The sequence below is a fragment of the Dasypus novemcinctus genome, chromosome 20, assembly GCF_030445035.2.
Source record: "Dasypus novemcinctus isolate mDasNov1 chromosome 20, mDasNov1.1.hap2, whole genome shotgun sequence".
NCBI lineage: Eukaryota > Metazoa > Chordata > Mammalia > Cingulata > Dasypodidae > Dasypus > Dasypus novemcinctus.
Genome location: NC_080692.1, coordinates 26,074,803 through 26,088,480, shown reverse-complemented (window position 1 = coordinate 26,088,480; position 13,678 = coordinate 26,074,803). Strand labels below are relative to the sequence as shown.

The following is a 13,678-nucleotide window of genomic DNA, read 5'->3' as shown; positions in this document are numbered from 1 at the left end:
TTGTTTTTTGTTTTTGTTTTTTTACCTCTGAGTTGGTTCTGCTCCTCATGCCTCTGCACCAAAGGTGGAATGCCTCCTACTTTGCAATATCCTTTGACCCTGTAATTTTGAGTCCCCAGAAGAGGAATTTGCTTTCCTAGCTGACTCTAAAGTATATGTTCCTGGAATTCAGCCATTCTGACTGACCCTACAAATCTCTCCCGGATCTGTCTTCAGAAATGCACTCATGGATAACATATTCTGATACCAACTGTTGCATGTCTCCCCATGCCCCATACTCGTGGGGAAGGGGAGACTTTGACACCACTGCTTGTAAGATGTCACTTCCAAATGCCAAGCCAGGACACTCCCTGGGTTTGTTTTTTCTCCCTTAGGATTTTTACGCCTGGCTAAAGGGAATGGACTCTGCTCAGGGCGAGTGGAAGTTCACTCTGGAGGAGACTGGACTCTGGTTTCTGACAGAAACTTCACGTTGCCCACTGCCCAGGTCATCTGTGCAGAGCTGCGGTGTGGCAAGGCTGTGTCTATAGTGAGGGATGTGCCCTTCAGAGAGGCTAAAAATTGGGTCTGGGCTAAAGGATTCTGATGTAAGAGGAGGAGCAGGAGCTCTGGTTCTGCCCTAAAGTGCCCCGCCCTCGAGGCACTTGTCACCACAGTGGGGCAGCTCACATTGCCTGTTCAGGTGAGACTCACATCAGGAATTTGACCTGCCCGCATATCTTTGTGGATAAGAAAAACACGAAGCTTTGCTGAAACCCTGTCTTCTCCTGCCAGAGTTCCCTGAAGTGCGGCTCATGAAAAATGGCAGCTCTTGGTGTGAGGGACAAGTGGAGATGAATATTTCTGGAGCCTGGAGAGCACTCTGTGCCTCCCACTGGAACATGGCCAATGCCAATGTTGTCTGCCACCCGCTCAGCTGTGGAGTTGCCAGCTCTACCTCACAAGGAGCATACTTTGTGGAAGGTGGTGAAGGGGTCTGGAAACACCGATTTCACTGCTCAGGGGCTGAGTCCTTTTAGTGGCAATGCCCTGTGACTGCCCTGCGGATCCCTGACTGTACCTATGGAAACACGGCCTCTGTGATCTGCTCAGGTAAGAGACAGGTGTGGGCTAAGTGGTACTCAGGAGGCCCCTTGAGTGAAATGCCCCGATGAGCAGCGAGCATGCAAAAGCTGCCATCAAAAGTGGAGTGTGCTGTGGTGAAATGTGACTCCTCTCATTGTTCATTTGTCAGTTTCAGGGAAATAGTGTTAAAAGAGATACTATTTTTTTAAAATAAACATGATAAGCTCAGATATACATAGAATTTATGCCAATGTGGCCCTGCAGTGGAAAACGTAATATAATCTACAGGGAAAAGTTTATAAACACCAGCATATAACTCAATGAATTGCAATTACATGGACTCAGTCCTGTAGCCACAACCCAGTTAACAAGGAGCATCAGGGGCACCCAGAAGCCACCTGCCTACCCTGGAAATCACTGTTCCCACCTCCTCTTCAAAGGAACCACTCTCCTAAACTCTACTACCACAAAAAGTTTTGTCTGCTTTTGAACTTTATATAAAGCCATATACTCTGTTCTGTCTTGTGTGCAACTCCTTTGATTCAGTATTTTTGCTGGCTTTTTTTCAACTTTATCTAATATCCTTCAGTATGTTCTCTTTTATGCTTAAGTTCGTTTTGATTCAATATTATGTTTGTGATTCATCTATATTGTTGTTTATAGCAGTAGTTTCATTAATTATTTTTACAATAAATATTCCATTGAATGACCACATGATGATGATGTATTGATTCATTCAACTAATGATAGAAATTTTGACTTGTCTCCAATTCTCTTTTGCTTTGGTTTTTTGTTTGTTTTTTCCCAGTTCTTGAGTGTTACAAATAATGATGCTAGAAATAATTGTGACATTAACATTTGAATCAAATATGTATGTATTTATTTTGTGTATTTAAGCCTTGGCTTTTTGTTTTTCACTTTCTTAATAGTGTTTTCTGATTGGCTGTGTTCTTAATTTTAATTAAGTATAATTTACCAACTTTTTCCTGTCCCTTCAATACTTCTTTCTTTTTTTTTCTTGCTGATATTTTCAATTTATTAATGCAGTAGACAATTGCTCTGAAAGTGCAACACTAAATTGTTCTTGTCACAGCTTTTGCTCCTTCTCCACTGGCAAATACTTGGAAATTCATTCTTAGAACAGGCCATGTGTGAGCTGCTATTTCAAGTTAGCAACCCCTGCTGTGGGCTGCTATTCTAAGTTAGCAACCCCTGCTGTGGGCTGCTATTCTAAGTTAGCAACCCCTGCTGTGGGCTGCTATTCTAAGTTAGCAACCCCTGCTGTGGGCTGCTATTTTAAGTTAGCAACCCCTGCTGTGGGCTGCTATTCTAAGTTAGCAACCCCTGCTGTGGGCTGCTATTCTAAGTTAGCAACCCACGAGGACCGGGCGGGCTTCTACGGCTCGGCGGTGAGCCCCTAGGCCAGCGCGTAGGCCTAGGTTCTCCAGGCGTGGGGGACGCGTGGTAAAAACCATGGAGACAGCCTGTGAGAATGAGCTAGTCTACTGTATTGCGGAAACACACTTGATTATATAAGGTTGGGTCAAGGGAGGGGTAGGAATTGGGGCGGGTAAACTACAGGGCGGTAGTGGATAGGCGGAACTGTGCAGGCAGCTATGAAGTAGGCGGTGATTAAGAAAGGGGGCAGATTATGAGTTGGCTAAGTGGACGGGACTGGCGGGAAGGATAGCAACGGCTGGAAAAGGGAGATAACAAAGGCTAGGAGGAGGGGTGAAGGGAGGCAGCAACAGCCATGGACCACAAGCTTTTCTCTGGGTGGAAAATTATTGCCACTGCCAGTATCACAGGGAAACACATACACATACACACACACACACAAAATGATAAAAAGAGAAGAGCACTGGAGAGGAGCAGGGGTCAACCTTAAATAAAAAACCCAGCAAAGGGGTCATGGGAAAACAACCCCAACTGTGCACAGTGGAGACTGACTCTCCACCCCTCAGCAGCAATCTAATTTGCTTGTGAGATTGGCCCTGGCTGACCTTCCCATCCCGTTCCCCCATGCCTGTTGTCTCTATATCAGGCATACAATGCCCACAATAGTGTCTTGTCTCAGCATATCAGATGCCCATGAATTTCACATAAATGAAAAGATTTCTCAAGCTACTTTGGGGATTCCGGGTGATTTGGATAAACTGACTATTCAATCGCCTGTCTAACATTGTTAGGCAGAGTATCCGGGAGAGCATGGGGCTAAGACTGCCTAACAGGGATGACCTTTCATTTCAACCACATAAGTTCAGCAGATTTTTGATGGAATAACCTTCAAATATTGCCACTGGAAAAGAGAAGAAACATGAGCAGCTCTAGAAAACACAAGAGATTAGAAAATTTGAGCAAACAAACAAAAAGCAAAAATATGAACAACACAACTCATCCTGACAAAACCCTCACTCATGAATACATTATTTATATATATATATACACACACAATAGGTAAACGTCTAAAGAAGGGCAAATCCGAATATCTGCTCTCTTTGGAATTTTCATGGCAAATCTGAGTTTAGGCAAAAGTGAAGACTTTCTAGGGGTATAAACAAATCTCAGGAGACAGCCTTTGCACCTCACGTTAGTCAATGTTGCTCCTATATTTGCCTGAGCCCTTCACAATTATATGGACACCAGAATTCTTTCTTCTTATTCCAGGAGTTTAGATCACAGCTAGATCTTCTTATCCAACCTTACTTCACCTGTAATGGAAGCACCTTCCTTTTGGCCCCTGTTCTCCCCTGTTCTTATAGGAAAAAGCATCCCCAAACAGTGGTAACTCGAGGGTATTCAGGAGTTGGAAAGTAGGAAGAATAACAAGTACAGTAAGGAACTGCCTGTTATTCTCAAATGATTTCTCTGAGACCAGGTGGCTAAGAACCCCCCAGCCCTCAAGGTTATGTTTTAAGAGAAGCTTTAATTTAAGGTACAGCAATCTTTGCTCCCAAGAGCCATGTAAGGCAGTGCTACTTGGAGGTTGCTGGAGGAGTCTTACTCTTTACGTATTTGAATCCTAGATTTTCTTTTGACCTCTCTGCCTTCAGTCCTTTTGGAGTCACATCACCCAGCTTTTTTGAAGAGTCATTATTAAAGCATGCATGCTTAGCCTTCAAGAAGTTTCTGGGTATCATTAGTCAGCACACATTTGCTAACACACATACTGGGTGATGAGGACTCACAGTAGGATTTTCCAACCACTGCAGAGAGGCACAACCAAATGAATAAAGCCACCCACTAAGGTCACTTTTTCTTCAGATGTCCCACTTTTCAGGATCATAGACTTTTCCAAATTAAGTGTTAATATCTGGCAGCAACCAGCTTTGAACAGCTCATTTGCTTTCCTTCCTCAATGAGGAGCAGGAGAGGGCCCATAGGAACAGGCCTGACACACAGGCCCTGCTCATAGGGGAAAATTATTTCAGTCACTGCCCTCAACTCCAAATCTTACACTTGGAACATATATTATCATTTAGGTCCTAATGAAACTGGATTCTGCTCCAGTTTAATTTACCACGGCATACCTTCTCAGATGCCTCAGTGAAACCAGTGTGGTCTACCGGATTAAAATTCTAAGTGCAGCAGTGCCTAAGAAGGAAAGAGAGAGTTCCGCAGGAGGCAAGATTGGAGGACGTAAATCAGGGGACTACACAAAATCCTGGACACTCATTACATCAGTAACACATTTGCCAAAAGTTGTGGGGTTGGGGGAAGAGGAGAGAGACATAAACAAAATATCCCAATAATTTAATGGCAGAGCTAGAAGAGAGCATTTACAGCTATTTAGGGACTCTTCAATTAAAAGCTTTTCTGGGATATACAGGCATTCGTAATACTGATAACTCAGTTGACAGCTCTGGCATGGACATGTGGGCACAACACTCCTGTACAGTGTGAGAAGAACATAACAGACCGCCTAAGAGGCATTGGGACAGTGCACAGCCAAATGAAAATCTGAACTCCCTCCACAAACCCCATTATTACAAAGTCATTGTTTCTGTTTTCCCACTTTATAAATTCAGCAATGCTAGAGGGTGTCTAGTGGAATCCATCCTCCAGGAATGAGTGCAAAAGCCCATGGCTCAGGGATGTCCCTTCAGTGAGCAGGAGGAAGGGCCACTGGAGGCCTCCCATCATTGTGGACACACACACATATACAGAAAAGGATTATTGCCAGCTTGTGTACTTTCACAATGTGATTTTTGTATTTTGGAACCTTGAATTGTCCTTGATGCGGTCAGTGTGGGTTTTGTATTCCATAGTGGTGTTGGGAGTTAGGTTAAGCACTTGCCGAAGCATGTCCTGGATTCAGGCTGTAGTTGCTTTGTCAGTGGCTGTCTTGTTCCATATTGAAATATTGTCCTCCTGAAACCAGACAGAGACCACAGCCCCACAGATCTCCTCCCCAACCATGAACTGCTCCCCCAACATGGCCAGGATGAGATTCTCCCAGCAACGGGATGCCAAGCCCTTCCTCAGCCAAAAAAAGCACTTGCCACCATTTTTATTTGCATCATCCTTCCACATGGGCTTAACTCCTTCTCTGAAGCGATGGAAGTCACTGTGGCCTCTCAGGTCTTCAGGAGCACCATATGGTTGTAAAACCTCCAGAACTGCTCCACAGAGGTGAAGGTGCCTATCTGCTTAATATTCTGTTCATAGCTCTGTGAGCTGGTGGGGTGGCCAAGAGTTCTCCTACAGTATCAGAAAGTGTAGTTGTACTGCAAGGGATGTTCTGCTGGTCCAGGGACAACAGCTTTCCTCTTGCTGCTGCTCTGACTAATGTCTCATTCCGTTTTTTCCTTCTCATCATCTTTCTGTGTGCCGTTTTATCATTCTGATCATGGTCCCCACCGTCATTATCTTTCAAGGTGTTGTACTTGTTGTTCATCCTCTCACCACCACCGCCACCTCAAGGAGCGCTCTTCAATACTTTTTATATCCTTTTTAAGAGACCTTGCCTACCTCAAGATCCTGAAGACATTTTTGCACAGTATTTTACAGGTTTAGCTTTTTCTTTTGCATACAATTGTATACTCCTTCTAGAATTGATACTTATGTATGGTGTGAAGTAGGGGTCAAGTTTTATATTTTTATAAGGATATCCATATAAAAGGACTCAGATCCTTTGCTGAGAAGCCTCTTCCACCCACTGCAATGCCATCTTTGTTATAAACAGTCTATTTATACCTGAGCTTTTTCTGGACTCTCTATTCTGTTCCATTATATTATTTGCATCAATACCACAATTCCTTAATTGTTGTAACATTTAGTAAGTCTTGATAAGTGATCAAGTACCTTCTCTCACTTTATTGCTTTTCCTTCTGAGTGTGTTGGCCATCCTTCGTAGTTTGCAATTCCATGTAAATTTTAGAATCAGTTTGTCATTTTTCACCAATAAAAAAAAATTGCATGAAAGTATTTTGATTGAGATTGTTTTAAATCTACATATGAATCTAGAGATAATTGATTTTGACAATATTGAGTCTCCCTAGTTATTCATAAGGTATATCCCTCCATTTGTTTAGGTCTTCTTTAATTTTTCTCAGAGGTTCTTGGACATCTTCAACTAAGTGAGTTATATTTTGATGGTGTGTTTCACGTGGCTTTTTAATTTTGTTTTTATAATATTTTTATATTAAGAATAAAATTTATTTTTCATGTATTTTGTATAGTGAGTTTGTGTCCAGTGATGTTACTAAATTGACTTCTAATGATCTCATAATACATTCTTTTGGGTTTACTGCCTTCATGCATTTTCTGCAGCCATCTACAAATAATTATAGTTTTATTTCTTCCTTTCCAATTCTTATAATTTTTATTTCTTTTTCTTAATGTATTGAATTAGTTTTGATCTCTAGTTAAATGTCAAATAGGAATGGTGATAGTAGATATCATTATCATCTTCATTTTAAGGAAAAATCTTTCAATATTCCACCACTAACAAGATATTTGTTCCAGCGATTTTGTATATGGCCCTTATAAGAAAATCCCTCTAATTTCCAATATGCTAAGAGAATTTATCACGCATAGGTGTTGAATCTTGTCAAATGTGTTTTTTCCCATATCTAATGCCATGATTATATGATTCTTTTTTTAATTTTGTTAATGTGGTGAATTTTGCATATTTAGTTTTCAAATTAAACAATCTTATATTTCATATTCTTTTTATACATCCCTGGATTCAGTTTACTAATATTTTCTTCATGAGTTCTGCATCTATGTCATCTATGTGCATTAAAACTGTTGGTCTGTAATTCCTTCTAGGCAAATTTTGATGTTAAGACTGTTGTTCTCATAAAATGAGGATGAAATTTTTCTCTTTTTTAATCCTCTGAAAGAGTTTGGAGTTGTCTTTCTTTTACTATGTATTGTTTAGCTTTTTTTTTTTTTACATAATCACAAACTTACAGAAAAGTTGCAAGAATCATTTAAAGAACTCCCTTCAAATTTCACCCAGATTCACATATTGTTAACATTTTGCAATATGCATATTATTGTACCTACAAATACACATACAAATATATTCTTGGGGTTCTTTTTCTCTTAATCATTTGAAAAAATCTTGCCCCTTTATCATTAGGTACTTCACCATTCATTTCATAAGCACAAAGACAGTCATATAACAACTATACAGGTATCAAATTCAGGAAGAACAGACTTTTTGGAGGTATCAGGGCCAGGGATTGAACATGGGGCCTCATACCTGTATGTGAGAAGCCAGTGTGCTGTGGGAAACTGGCTTACCTATTTGTTGCTTCCTGTTATTGTAGAAGATGTTGTAAGTTGCTTCCTGTTATTGTAAATTACCATATTGTAGATGTTGCAAGTTGCTTCCTGTTATTGTAGAAGATGTTCCAAGTTGCTTCCTGTTATTGTAAATTGCTTTATTGTGGATGTTGCAAGTTGCTTCCTGCTATTGTAGAAAATGTTATAAGTTGCTTCCTGTAGCAAACAGCTCTTTAGCTTTCAAATAAATACAATGTGGAAACTAGAGTTGGGGTTCTCAGTTCCAGAAGCTGTTGAGTCCCCTGGTCCCATCTTTACCTCCTTTCTTGTGTGTCTCTCTCTGTCTTTTATTTCATAAAGTTCTGCATCTCCTTCCCTTCAAGATAACTGATAACTGACTTAATGCAGCAACTGGCACCAAACAGGGACCCAAAGGGAAGAAGTCTCACTTGGAGTGAAACTAAAAGGTGGTGTAATGGTGTAAAGCCCTGAGTGGTACAGAAAACCTTTCAAGTCCTTGGTAAATAAGGACACTCTCAGGTGTTTTTGCTGGTGATGATGGGAAACAGAGACAGTTCACCAAAATATCACCAATATGTATGTCTTGAAACAACTTCTCAAAGCAAAAGAAGCTAAGGCCATTGAGCCTTGTATTTTGGAACTCTTAAAGGTTATAGAACAATATTGCCCATGGTTCCTAGCAATAGGAAGTTTAGAGTCAAGAGACTGGGAAAAAGTGGGAAAAGAGTTGGAAAAATTACTTGTATGCGGTGTTCCACTCCCTATTACTATTTGACCCACTTTGATTATAATTAAACCTGTTTTGGAACCTTTGCAAACAGAAGATGAGGAAGAGAAAAAAGAAAATAGAGAAAGTGAGAAAGTTCCTCCCTCCAAATTTTTTGATACTAAATCTAAAGTTATTTTGCCTTCAGCTCCACCATTAACTGACTTTAGAAAGTCAATTTCCCACCCCCCTCCTATGCCTGGAGATGCTCAGCCAAAGTTGTCAGCTTTACAACAAGGCATTTTACAGGCTAGAAGGGAGGGTGACTTGGAAGCTCTTTGAATGGCCTTTCTGATCACTGTACAAGAATAGCTCCTGGAGTGGATCCTCAAAATCTGAATGGGGTTTATTAGTTCACTTATGAACCCTTCCCATTTAAAATTTTGAAAGAGTTAAAAGCAGCTGTGCAACAATATGGTCCAAATTCTCCTTTTACCTGTGGAACGGTGCAGGAGCTGGCTGAAGGCTTTAGACTGATCCCAACAGACTGGTTGTTGTTAGCACGCATCACCCTAGGGACTGGAGAGTTTTTACAATTCAAAACCTGGTGGACTGATCATGTAGAGACTCAGGCTGCTTATAACAGAGCCCATAATATCCCCATTTCCTTGATCAGTTAGTGGGGGTGGGGAATTGGGCAAGAGTAAATCAGCAATTAACAATGAATGATCAAGCCATTGCACAGGTTCAGCGCTGTTGCTTGAGAACCTGGGAAAAGACTGAGGTTAAACACCAGCCTCCAGTGTCATTCCAAAAAATATTACAAGGACCTAAAGGACCCTACCTTGACTTTATTGCTCTGTTACAAGAGACTATCAAAAAGCAGGTCAATAACAGAGACTGTGGATACTATTTTGCAGCTAATGGCTTATGAAAATGCTAATCAGAATTGTCAGAAGGTTATAGGGATTATGAAGGGTGAAGTGGAGTTGATTGGATATATTAAATTGTGCCAGTATGTCGGGATGGAGGGTCAATGTACTACAATGATGACTCAGGCTATGGCAGCAACGAAAATCAATAAAAGCTTCTCTGGAGAATGCTTTAATTGTGGAAAAACTGGTCATATGATAAAAGATTGTTGGAAAGGGTCTGAGGGAAAAACAATGCCGTTCAGACAGAATATTTCAGCTCAAAATGACCTGAGCTGTGTCCCTGCTGTGGTAAAGGATATCATTGGTCTAACCTATACTGGTCTGAGTAACATAAAGATGGCACCCCCTTGTTGGGAAACTTTCAGTGGGGCCCGCTTCTATCCAATATGTTCCAATATGGGGCTTTCCCCATTCAACAGGACAATCCTGCCACTCCCCTATAATCTGCAGTGCCCTTGTCTTATCTCCTGCCATGGTAGGAAGTGCAGACATAGATATCCCTATGGCAGAACCTATTATCTCGCTTCCAGGGGATACCCCCATCTGTGTAAAAATGGGAATAAGGAGAAAGAAAGAGATTAAGAGGAAATTGAGAGGAGGAAAACTGGAAAAGAAATGTTGAATTATAAAAGGAAACAATGATTTGGAACTGCTTTTGTGTTCGTTTGTTCAATGTCAGTATGTGTGTTGTAATTGTTTTAGTGTATGTTGTAACTATTTTTGTGATTGTTCATTGTCAGTGTATATTTTGATACCTCCAGATGGTGATATAATTTGATAAATAAAAGGTTCTGAAAAAGCTCTATTCAAATGGCCAAAAAATTCAATAAGCATTTATATTATTACATAACTCTAAAATGTTAATTAAATCTCTATAGTTGTAAATCTTGATTAGTAGAATTACTATAAGTCTCTTCATAAAAAATAGTTCTTGCATAAATTTAAATGAATAGTTTATTTTTCTTCATAGGATAAAATGAAAGATGTAAAAGTTAAACAAATATTGAAAAAGGTAAAAAGTTTGTGGGAATGCTAACTGAAATTTAATAAGGTGTATTTTGTCCTAAAATAAAATGGTTAGTTTTATAAAATCAGAAATGAAGATATGTGGGACAAAACTAGGATGCATATAGCAAGTTGTAAAAGTATTGTGGTAGCATTCAGTGAGATAATGTGTTTTGTAAAAGTAAAATAAACCTAAATGAATACAACAAGTGCAAAAACTGTGAAAAGGGCAACAATGGACTTTTGCAGTTCTTCCTGGTTTTCTGCACTGGCCTGATGGCAATGAATCTGGCTGCATAGAAGAAACCTGTGGTAGTGACCCTACTAAGAAACATCAGAGACAATGGTATTTTAAGGGTCTGAAATAGGCAAACAACTGGGACAAGCTGTAAGTTCCCTGCTACCTATCAAATTCTTAAATGTTGTTTGGTTGGGTAAGACAAAACTATATTCTCTGTTGTAATTGATAAAGCACAATGTTTTCTCATTTTAATAGAATCTGTAATATTGTTGAAATACTAAAAATCTTTTATCCCTCACTGAGATGTGTTAATTAGAAAAGTCCTTCATAGGGGTAGGAGGACCTCCAGCAGGCTGCTTTAAAAATAATAATAATAATAATAATAAAGGGGGAAGCTGGATATTGACTTAGCCTGTGAATTAGATATGGCCAGCACCAATATTGGCTTTAGGTGGGGTTTGTGGCAAAGGCAACATACTAATTGAGTACCCCTTGGGTTTTGGTCAGAATTGTGGGAAGAGAAAATAAGTACAATATAAAAAAGCAATTGTGTGCAGGTTAGAAAGCCCTGCCAAGAGTGAAAAGCTTAACCCAATAGTGTCTGGTTAGTCTGAAGACTGCCATCCCTATCCAGGGGAGGATTGCAAATACTAAAAGCAAGACAAAAATGATGGACTGTTGTGAATCACCCTCTTTGGGGGAGAGATCTATGGAAGAACATTTGGAACACCTGCCAGCACTGACAAGTAACTGTCTGTCATGTCCCTGCCCACTCCTCTAACATCCTTCTCAGGACTAGAGCCATACAATTGAGACCTGAGAAGCAGAGTGGCTCCGCTGGAGAGGCAAACATCATGAGTGCCAGGCCTTGTGGTGCATAGCCCTGCAGTTCCAGCTACCTGTTGTTCACTGGCAGTTTGTGGACATCACCCATGGGTGTCCTTCATGCTCACTTCAATGACTGTGACATCAGTCTCCTGCTCTTGGGAAGGGCAGGATGTGCTTTCACTGCAACAGACACTACATCGGGACTAATAACAAGACAGCTATTGTTTTCTGTCTGGAAAATGGGTTCTCACAATGATGGACTAAGTTAATTCAACACTGAGTTCTGGCCTCAGGTCCAATGAAAATGCTAAGAGCAGGACCAATGGAGGCATTGAAATTGTGTGATAAACTTCCAGCTGCCCCACATCCCAAAATGGGGAAGTAACAATAGTTTGTCATTGCCTATGCCTCAAACTATACAAATTGAGGAAAATGAGGTCATTTTTGATCGACTACTAGCCTATATAGATAGCCTTGCTGGTAGGAAATCTTAAGCCCATGAGAAATAAATCATCTGCTAGTTGAAAGTTCTTATAATATGCTGCGGTTGTGGATTATGTATAAAATGCTATTGCCTGATTTGACATTGTTACTTAAACAATAAGGACACACGAGCCCTTTAGGGTATGAGGCAGTAAGAAACCACCTCATCTACCTTCCTTGCTTTATAAAAACAAAAAGGGGGATTCATGTTATGGGAAACTGGCTTACCTATTTGTTGCTTCCTGTTATTGTAGAAGATGTTGCAAGTTGCTTCCTGTTATTGTAAATTACCTTATTGTAGATGTTGCAAGTTGCTCCCTGCTATGATAGAAAATGTTATAAGTTGCTTCCTGTAGCAAACAGATTGTTAGCTTTCAAAAAAATATGATGTGGAAACTAGAATTGGGGCTCTCAGTTCCAGAAGCTGTTGAGTCTGCTGGTCCCATCTTTACCTCCTCTCTTGTGTCTCTCTCTGTGTCTTTTATTTAGTAAAGTTCTGCATCGCCCTACCTTTGAGGCAACCAATAGCTGACTTAATGCAGCACTGGTGCTCAATCACTGAGCTATAACCATTCCCCAAATTCAGCAAATTTTAAATTGACACAGTATTATTAACTAGGGACTGTGAAAGCCATCTGAGCTTGAAATTTCTTTGCTTTCTGTTTGTTTGGTTGGTTAGTTTGGTTTATTGTTGTTGAAAGGTTTTAATTACAAATTCAACAACTTTAACAATTTCAGGATAATTCAGATCTTCTATTGTTTCTAATGGCATTTTTGTTAGATAGTGTTTTTTCAATGGCTTTGTCTCTTTCAGCTAAATATTCAAAAGTATTGGCAAAACACTATTTACAGTATGCTTATTATTTTTTTAATGCCTGTAGGCTCTGTCATAATATACCATTTTCCTTTTCTGATGATGGTATTGCTCCTTATCTTTTTCTTTCTTCCTTAATCAATTACACTAAAAGATGATTCATTTTATGTCTCTAATTTGACTTAATCAATTTTTATTGTATATTTGTCTTTTATATCATTGATTTCTGTAATTATCTTTTATATTTTTTCCACCTTCTTTGGTTTGGTTTGATTTTCTTATATCTTACAGATAGTAGTATATTTATCATTGATTTTCAGACTGTATTTTTATTATAGCCATTTAGGTTTCAAATTTTACTCTACTCACAGATTTGGCTACCTTAGAAATGTTTGGATTTGTTGTATATTTATTATCATTTAGATAAAAAATCATTCTAATTTCCTTTGTTTTAGTTAAAACTTTATTTCCTAATTTCAAAACAACTAAAAAATTTTGGTTAGAGTTTTCTTTTTATTAATTTTTAGCTCAATTGCACCACAGGCAGACAAACTACTCTATGTGATATCAAATGTAAGAAATTTCTTGAGACTAGTTTATGGCCCAACATACAGTATATTTTATAAATGTTCCATGTGTACTTGAATATAGGTTTCCTATATTTCTTGGCTGCATGGTTATATATATATATCAATTTTTACATGTGTTAATGATTTTATTCATCTCTTCCATTTATCTACTCATTTATATCTGGTTTTCCATCAATTATTGACAGTAGTCTGTTAAAATTTCAAAATATGGTTATCTATTTCTCATTTACATTTTTACAGTTTTGCTTCATGCAA

At 39.3% G+C, this 13,678-nt stretch overlaps 2 pseudogenes; one reads left to right on the top strand and one right to left on the bottom strand.

Annotated features, from left to right (window-relative positions):
• Nucleotides 1–13,678, top strand: part of LOC101414977 (antigen WC1.1-like) — a 313,117-nt pseudogene that overhangs the window by 221,555 nt on the left and 77,884 nt on the right.
• Nucleotides 5,226–5,977, bottom strand: LOC101411612 (eukaryotic translation initiation factor 4E type 2-like; annotated as a pseudogene).